Source organism: Cryptotermes secundus, unplaced genomic scaffold (genome assembly GCF_002891405.2).
Source record: "Cryptotermes secundus unplaced genomic scaffold, Csec_1.0 scaffold60, whole genome shotgun sequence".
NCBI classification, from domain to species: Eukaryota; Metazoa; Arthropoda; class Insecta; order Blattodea; family Kalotermitidae; genus Cryptotermes; species Cryptotermes secundus.
The window spans coordinates 190,436-200,539 of NW_019731568.1; positions in this window are offsets into that span (position 1 = coordinate 190,436).

Below are 10,104 nucleotides of genomic sequence, written 5' to 3' on the forward strand. Positions count from 1 at the left end.
TAAAAGGTCAAAAATATAGTAAAGCTATCCCTGTAACAGACCGTGAATGCGCATAGGGTTATGAGACGTTGAGGGTCCCACAATATCTAGACAAACACTCGCGGCTGCGCTTTACTCCCCAGGAAAATTATTTAATTAATTCCTGGTACTCATTTCTGTTAGAGGCTGAGTCAACCACAGAGCCATAGTGCGGCCGGAAGTACTAGATCAATTGAAAAAATCCAATTACCTCATCGGGACTTGAACCCGCGACCTTCCGGCTTGTAGCATCACGCTTTTCTTTATTCATTTGGCCTGTTGCTTCACAAATAATCCTGAATTGGATGAGGGCGGAGAAGTGTAACTGTCTTATTACAGACTGAGTCAGTCCACGTAATACAGCGGGACCCCGGTTACTCCAGCTCCTCGGATTACAAGCCCAATCACTTATTAACTTTCCTTTTCAGCTAGTGAAACTCCAGTGTGTCAGAATTTATTGTTTCAAATGTTTTATTATTTTCAAGGAACGTTGCCCAATTCGATCAGAAACAGCCGTAGACAATAATTTAATTATAGAGCGAGTTTCTGACTTCAGCTGTTCAGGCTGTAATATTGCGTAAAATCATGGCAAAGGTCGAAATAAGGAAATAAATAAATTTGCAAACATATGTAGGGCAGATTCAAGAGCGTTAAGAATACCTGGGAAAGGGGCAAATGTAAAATTACATAAGATTATGCCTGTCCCAGTGCTAATGCAGTTCAGTGGAGCATGTGCGATCAAGTAGAGAGGCCAGAACGGAATTCAAGCGGCAGAAGTTGGACGCCGAAAACTGTCAACGGTTGCACTACGACAGATCAGTCAAGAAATGATATGGTAGGCGAGCTGAGTTGGGAATCTTCCCTTCATGTAAAAACATTTATGGGCTGTAGTGACAAAAGGAAAATATATTTCAAAGGATGCAACAGACTTTCATTCCACTTCAAGCCTATAATATAGTTTGAAAAGTAGATGAGAAAAGGGAAGAAGAAGAAGAAGAAGAAGAAGAAGGACGAGGAGGAGGAGGATATGGAAGGAAAGGTAAGAGTAGTAGAGGTCGGAACAGTCGATTCACGTAGTTCATGATGTAGTATTATTGCTGATGATACTACATAAGATCAATGCATATTATTACTGTACTGTTTTACTTAATACCATATTGTGATATGGCTGAAAAATAGCCCGCTGTTAGGCAACGGTAAAATAAAATCTTCTCCGAGGCAAAAGTACTCACGCAACAATAGATCTGTTGGAAACGGTGTATCCTATACGTTCCGAGTCGAAGCTATATAAAAAAATGCGTTCGAGAATCAAGGGGTTGGGGGGAGAGCCTGAAGGTTCCCGAAGCCGTCAGTAAAATATGGTTATGAATTCCGCAGAATTCGAAATCAAGAATCATTATTATGGCCAGGGTCAGCAGCAATTTAGCAGTGAGTCAGTCAGTCAGTCAGTCAAGGGGGGGGGTTGTTGGGAGCCGCTACCAAGCATCGGTTACATGAAGGCACAGCTAACTGGGAAGACTTAACGTTTGCTGTAGTGCGATGGTGAGTGCGAGAATTAGTGGGAACTTACATTTACTTCTAGTTACGATTTACAAGAGTTCAGTAAATCCAATTGTTAATTCAAACCCCGCGCTCAGAGACAAAATATGTTGGGTATCTTCGCTTCATATGGAGAAATTGGAGAATGTAGAGAGAAACTGAGAATACATTTTAAAAGTACGTAGCAGACTCGCATTCCAGTTCAAGTAGTTCTTATATATACCAGACGATGTATAGAGTCCAAAATAAAACTTATAGTTCTATACAGCATACACCATCGTCAGAATCCTTTAAAGTCAATCTGTGTGACCGATATGGACCCGGTAGATACCTTTCTTTTAGGAAACTAGAACATCTAAAAATGTGGTTGGCAAAAACCCTGAATCATATAACCTTTTTGATGAGGTGCAAGTCTCAAGACATTGTTCCCAAAGGCCTCTCGGTTAAGATGCCATATAGTGGTCGACGTTCTTCTAAGATCGATCAGCGGGCCAGTATGACACTCCTTAGAGATGGAATTCATGCTCACTGGAATAACAAGTCTTCCCAACTCCAGTAGATCCAACAACTGGAGGATTTTCTCACGTCATCAATAAGTAGCTCAGACCAACAGTGTGTCTTTGCTGCTGTGGAAAGTTCATTTCGAAACATCTTTAACAAGCAAAAAGTAATCCATATATGCAAGTTCTCCATGCTCAAGAATCGTCGTGACAAGGTCGCGTCCGACCCAGCTACTGTCTCTAAAAAGTTTGTCCTTAATCTCTCAGAGTACGTTCTCACAGACTATGAGGAGTCAGTCCTTATGAAGGGTTTGAATTTCGCCATTGTGAATCTACACTGTAGCTTAGACATGGCATGTCCTGTTGAATCGATGGTTTCAAAATTTCCACATATTTTGGAAATGGAATTCAGATGAAGGTCAGGTCAATATTGCAGAAGTCCAAGTCACCCATTCCCAATATAAGCAAGAAGGAGTTGAAAGCTGTGAAGTCCTTGAGGCTCAACAAAGATATCAGGATCCTGCCAGCAGACAAGGGCAACTACACTGTGGTGCTAGATGAAATAAAATACAGGGACAAGATTAACACCTTGCTGAAGTCTGGGGTTTATGAGCCCCTGCTCAGAGTTCCTACAGCCAAGGTTGAGAGAAAAGTTCAGCAAATTCTCGCCAAATATAAAACTGTTCTTCCTGCTGAGGTAAAACAGAAGCTGACCCCATATCACAGCAATCCTCCACAACCATATGGACTTCCTAAGATTCACAAACCAGATATTCCGCTGAGACCCATTGTGAGTTCCATTGACTCCCCTTGTTATGCCTAGGCTGGCTTCCTTAAAAAATACTGAGCCCTCTGGCCGTCAGATCTGATTGCTTCCCTAAGAATTCCAGCGACTTCATAGAATTGCCAAAAGCAGTTATTCTCTGTGGACGTTCTGGTCATAAAAAGAAGGGACGGCTCTGACCACGAAAATTTACAGGAAACCTACCCACACTGGCCGATATCTTAATTTCAATTCCAACCATCCCCTACATGTCAAAAGAGGAATTGTTCATAGTCTTCTTGATAGAGCTACCACTGTATACCAAGAGCGGCAAGACCGGTTAATGGAGGTTGACAACCTGAAACGTGGCCTGCAACTCAGTGGTTATTCTCAAGGCTCTATTGACTCGGTTATCAGGTCCAAGGGTAGTAGTCATCAGAGAAAAGAGGAAAAGCCTCTTGGCACGGTTTATATCCTGTATGTCAAGGGTATCTCTGAGAAGTTTAAGCGCATAGGAAACCAGTATAACATTAGGACCGTCTTCAAAACTAAACACACTTTACGATCTTCGCTCATGAGAACGAGACCAGAAAAGGGGTCCTCAACAGACGGCACATTGCGTTTATAGCATTCCCTGTGAATGTGGCAGAAGCTACACTGTTGAAACAGGCAGACCGCTGGCCGTGCGAATCGGCGAACACAGGCATGATCTCAAGCAGGGTCTTCTAGAGAAATCCAAGTTGGTTCAGCATGCATATGAAGAGGGCCATAAGGCAGGCTAGGACGAAGCTAGGGTCTTGAAGATTGAAAGTAACAGCAGGTACAGAAAGTACAAGGAATCAGCTCACATGGCATGTTCAACTAATCCGATCAGCCAGCCCAGTTTGGATAATTCTCCCTTATGGATAACCCTCATCCATGAAGAGGTCAACAAGTCAAAATGAAAGTTTTTATGATAACCAGTGTCTTCCGCTACATGCGCTAGTTTTGCTCTGGAGTTCAGTCTTATTTCGAGAAGTCGCCCTGGTTGCATGATTCCTTATCTGCACAATTAGCTATACATTCTCTATATTTTTTACCCTCGTTTTTAACTTAATTCCTGGAACTTAATCCATACCCCTGTTTTATCACATTTTTGACATGTGCATTATTTGGCACAAAAGTTTTAGATTGTCTCTTATTGTTGTTTTATTCTTATCTGCCAATGATGGAACCTGTTGTAAGGTGTTTATAGGCTGTTCTCTGCTGACCGGGACTTTTCCAGTGACTGAGACTGGCTCTTTCTAACGGGCCCAACTGAGTATGTCTATCTTGCCCCATCCACCTGAGGACGGAGATAGATCCAGTCTCCGAAACGTTGTGGATTTTTTGTCCAAATATACCAGACGATGGATAGAGTAAAAAAAAACTTTATAGTTCTATACATATAAATATTGTCCGAATGGTAGACGAGACACAAGAAGACCAAGGAGGAGGCGGAAGGAGATATAAAAGTAATAGAGGTTGGAACAGGCAGTTCGTCTAGTTCATTAAGTGCTGCTGTCGATGATGATGATGAGCATACGACGTAAGGCAGAGCAAGATCAGTGTACATTAGCACTGTGCAGTGTCTTGCTTAATAAAACGTACATTCAGAAATTACTGTGGACGTACATTCATTGTAATTACTACACGAATTGAACCAAATCAAAACCTCACTAAAAACTTTTGAATTTCTCTCATCAGAGGTAGCCTAGGCCCCATTCAGCTCGGATATTCGATGTCCCACTAAACGAAACGTGATTCAGCACAATAAGCGGGTCTGCTGAGTTTAGAACCGGGAAAGTAACGCAGCATTAGCAGCTAAAACATCAGAAACCTAGACTTGAGGATATCAATTGGTCTGTCAATATAAATATCATGAGAGTAAAGTTACTTCACAGGTAGAGGCCTTGCGACGAGCTGATCACCCGCCCAAGGAGTCCTACCGAATGTGTAAGATCAGGAAAAACCGAAGTGAACGGAGAAGTTCATGGAGGTAGGCCTAGGCCCACTGGGGCTGTAGTGCCAGGGGGGAAAAATACTTCATAAAGCTCATTAGAAGTTGCGTGAAGTAAGTCAGATTAATGCCGGTCACGGTAGCCGAGCGGTCTAAGGCATGCACTGTCTTCGCTCGCTCGGAAGCCGGGATCGTGGGTTCGAATCCCACTCAGGGCATGGATATTTGTGTGCGTTTTTCTGTGTTTGTCTACAGGTAGAGGCCTTGCGACGAGCTGATCAATCGCCCAAGGAGCCCTACCGAATATGCAAGATATAGAAAAACCGAAGTGAACGGAGTTCATGGAGGTAGGCCTAGGCCCATTGGGGCTGTAGTGCCAAGGAAAAAAAAAGTCAGATTAATACTCGTCTATGCTTTGAAGTTTTCACGGCGAAAGCATGAAATAAAATCAGTGATTTCAATAAAATGGAATTTATTTATTTACAGATGCAGCATGCAATCAAGCTCTACGTATACAATACCAAATAATAATAAATTTTGCAATGTAACTGTTATAAGTAAACAATATAAGAGCTTAAAAATATCATTCTGCATTGAACACATAGATATATATGTAAATAACTTACGTACATAATTTTTAAATCCAACCAAACATTACCTATCGTCAGTAACTGAGCTAAACATAAAATAGGTACTTCAGTGCAAGCAATACCATATGTGTGTTATGTTATGCTTTATTTAAATGTTAAATGTACGAGTTTCGTTAGTTCCTACGTACAGATATTTACAACTACACAAATATATAGGCAAGTTTACATGGCCTCCCATTCAGTGACATCATGTAAACTTACTGTTATCAAATTATTTATATTAATTAGTGAATGAATATCTGAATAAAAATATTCATTTCATACAATTAGTAATAATAAGTCTATTCACTTATCATAAATTCTCTTTGTAGTTTTATGATAACATCGTTCAATAGACAAATTTGACAAGAAATTTGTGTTTTTAATGTTTACTGAAATCAAAATAAACTAAAACAATTTACAGGGGCCCGAAAATTTACTCATCTCAGGCCGAGGTGAAAATAAGAGGCCGCTCGAGGAATGCGTGATTATTCAGCCGCGTGGCTCCTGCAGTCAGAGAAATGCGGTGGTGACTCATCGCTCCTGCTGAACGTGGGGTATCCCACTGAGCAGATTTTAAATTTACCTACGATGGGCAATATTTCGGACACCTGTAGAATCAGTATATTATTATGCATTATTTATGTTATATTACATAGAATTTTGGATACTGACTGATATACAAATTGCTTGAGTGTGCTGAGTATTTTCACGAATTAAGTCCCAAAATTATAAACTCAAAAGAAAATGACTTCATAATGTGAGTCCTAACGTTACTATTATGTATATAATGGGATTATTAGATTCTTTTGAATAAAATACCGATTAGTCAAGATGCGTGGCTCATCTGGGCCAATTTGTCAGCGTACTTTTCCCTAATTCTTTCGCTGTACACACAATTATGGATACCATAATTAAATAATAGCTTACATTAGAAATATTTTAAGAACTGAAGAGTTAAATCTTCAGGGATATAAGTCAGTGTAGTCCGGTGAGAATCGACCAAAATTAAGCAGGAACATTGGTTGACTTTCACAGGACTGCACGGTGTTTCATTCGAGAAGACAGAATTCGTAACTACCACCTCAAATCCTAAATAGACGGGCGGTATCTGAGAGCGGTGCTGAGGAGAACATTTAAACGTAGGGGGAATGAAGCGACAAGATAATGGACAAACTTCCTATAATGAGAATTTCATACTTTCATCAAATGCTCCTATTATTGGAGCACTTAAAACAAGGTAGTGTGATAGAATAGACATGTAGCTAGCATAAGGGAGACGAGAAATGCACGCAAGTTCAGTAGGAGAATATGAAGGAAAAGTTTACTTGAGCCACCTGAGTATAGATGAATGGATAACATTGAAATATGTCTTACAGAAAGGTGGCGTGAGGACTTTGAGAGGATTACATCTGATTCAGACAAGGTTCTAGAAAATACTGTGTTAACTGGGGTCCTATCACACCGGCAAATAACATGACCGACTGACTAAGAGAAGCAACACCCTGTACCATGAGTTTATTTTTTGTTTGTTTACGATTTACGTAACGACGCTGTCAGTTGCTCAGGTTATATATTTTCAAACAGTAGAATGAATAACGAATTGCATAGTATAGATGGAAGATGTCGTGGCCTAATTTTAAGTACTATTCCGACATTTTCTTGGAGGGTCTGAGGAAAACCACGAAATCTTTAGTTATAATATAAGGGATATAATTCGAGGTTTGAAACGAGACATCCCAACAGTGGTACTCACTGGTCCGAGATGTGCGGCCCTACACGTTGGAGCTAGCTGGATGTCTGACAGCGGATCTCTTCTGAGAGTATTATATAATCGTAATACTTGAAACTTGACATTTTCATTGAAGACTAGGTAAAAACTGAGCATCAGCTCCAAGCAGTTTTCTTACTTGTTGGACCTCGACCAAGTGCAGAAAAAATGTACTCTCCGACGGAGCTGTGATAGAGCAGAAAAAGAATCAGGGCTAGAAGGCGTTGGGGGAAGGGGGTGTATTTTTCACCACAGAACAACTACGAGACTTTATTCAAAGTGAAAAGTCACCCAGAACGTGAATCTTGACTGCTCACTTCCTACGTTAGAGCCATACTTTTGCGGTCCTACAAATTTACTTAGTGCTGAGTAGGCATAAGTGTAGATCTAGCTTTACCTTTAATACAGCTTAATCTTTTCTATGCGCAATATTCTGTTAATAATTGTTTCATCTGTATTCTTCCACGGAAACTTATATATAGTTTGTTTCAGACTGTAAATCAATGGATAGAACCATCAAGACAAAAATGAATTTTCTATTGGATGACATCTCACGCCAAATCCAATCAGGGTGCAAGAATTCGGCTACAGAACAAATTATCTTGTCTGTAGTATGCGAAAGAATAAAAAAATATATAAATATTGTTTTCGAGAAACTACTGTTCAATATTTGAGTATAATAATCAAACACCAACACATTCAAAACCAATTCGGCAAAGCTGTATTACTTTGTAGAAGCTGAAAAGTTGGAACTAACTTCGCCGACAAGCGGCGGTCGCTCGGTCGGTATAGTTCGCTTGCGGACTACAGGCCACGGCGTATTTTTTTAAGGGCTGTGACGATGATATACAGTTCTCGGAATTATTGGGTTTCTGAGTTTTAAACATTATCCGGTATTCTAATGACCACAACGTTTCGGAAACGGTATCTTTCGGTCCTCAGGCGAGGGGACCTATCCTACTGGGTCCAATTATTGTGTTTCTGGGTATTATTAATCGTCCTGATCAGAAACATAGTAAGTGTTTTAATATACCATCGTCACAAACTTTCAGATCTTAATCTATTGGGTTCGTTAGAAAGGACTAGACTAATGATTGAGGTTAGCAAGAAAGAGTTAGAGTTGGTTTTTGGAAGAAGAAAGACAGTAATCCCGGCTTGGCTGCGCCGTAGCTCAAGCGGTTAGTCGCTGGCTTCCCACCGCGGCGGCCCGGGTTTGATCCCGGATCTGGTCAAGTGGGATTAGTGGTTGACAAAGTGGCTCTGGGGCGGATTTTCTCCGAGTATTTCGGTTTCCCCTGCCAATCTTCATTCCACTAAATTTTCCATCATCATAATCACCCGAGGCAGGCTACAATAGACCAATCAGTGGCCGCCGTGCCGAGTGGGCCCAGTTGGACCCCACCCCCCACCAAGGAAATTAAAAATATCCCGGCTTCATTATTTTTTGTGCCCGGGAAGGAGGAAGTATACACACCTCGGAAGAATGTCCTTGTACAATATGCAAACTACAGGCACGCGTCACTCTTGGTAGTTGCGGCTGGACAGGTCCATTTAATAGGGTCTCTGACCGCATTACTTTGAGCTGAGTCATGTGTATAGACAGCCACGTTTGCTTCATAACTGAAAGCGTCTGCGCTATGGCAAAAGTTGGGTGCATTTCCGAAGGAGTTGGAGGAACTGATGATTCCAGTCCTTCAGGAAGTAACAGTGCCAAAATTAAATACTCAATTTTGAAGAAACTTCGTATGTTAAACCAACACTAAATTTCGTCGAGGCCCTTTTATCAGCTTTATATTCCAGCTGTCTTTACCTGCGGGAGAACAAAGCCCGGTGATGGACACATTTTATACGAAGCTGGATGCGTTACAGAACTATTCTGGGAGTAGTGAGTAACTGACTCAGTGGTCGACCGCGCCATAGCTCAAGCGGTTAGTCGCTGGCTTCCCACTGCGGCGGCCCGGGTTCGAGCCCGGGTCTGGTCAAGTGGGATTTGTGGTGGACAAAGTGGCGCTGGGGAGGTTTTCTCCGAGCACTTCGGTTTCCCCTGCCAATCTTCATTCCACCAAATTTCCCTTCATCATAATCACCTGGGGCAGGCACAATAGGCCAATCAGTGGTCGCCGTGCCGAGTGGACCCAGTTGGACTCCACCCCCCACTAAGCGAAATAAAAAAAATATTAAAAAGTTAAAGATCTATTATATACTCTGTGTTAGAAATACAGGGTTATTCATAAGTCCGTGAAACATTTTGAAAATTTACAATAAATAAACTACGCAACGGATACTAAATTTTATTACACTGAAATAGAGATAAACTCATCAAGTTCTTTCTACATAGTTCACAGATGCTCAATGTGTCCACTTTTGCTGATACGGCAGAACCTATGCGATAATCAATTTCGTCCCAGACCCGTGTCAGCATATCACGGTTGACCAGCGCCACAACAGCGGTGATACGGTTGCGAAGATCCCTGAGATTAGCAGGCAATGTAGGCTTTAAAAAAGACTTGGAGAGATTCATTCTCTATCGGTGTAAGAATTACCATGATCCGATGCATAATTTATTTGTTGTGAATTTTTAAAATGTTTCGCAGACTTATGAATAACCCTGTACTATAGGACGTAAGAGTGTGTTTATCGACGGATTCATGAAGGAAACAAAAAAAAAAAAAAAAGCGAACCAGGAAAAGACCGATAGAAGTATCACCAGTTTCATAACGAAGAGCCTCAGAGAGATGAAGTCACTGGAGAAATGAAGATGTTACATACTGAGCTACTCTGTGATGAATGAAGGTAGATCACAGTGGCCGCGCGGTCTAAGGCATGAACAGTCTTCGCTAGTTAGAAATCTGAGATCATGGGTTCGATTCCCATTCAAAGAATGGATGTCTGTGTATGCGTTTCTT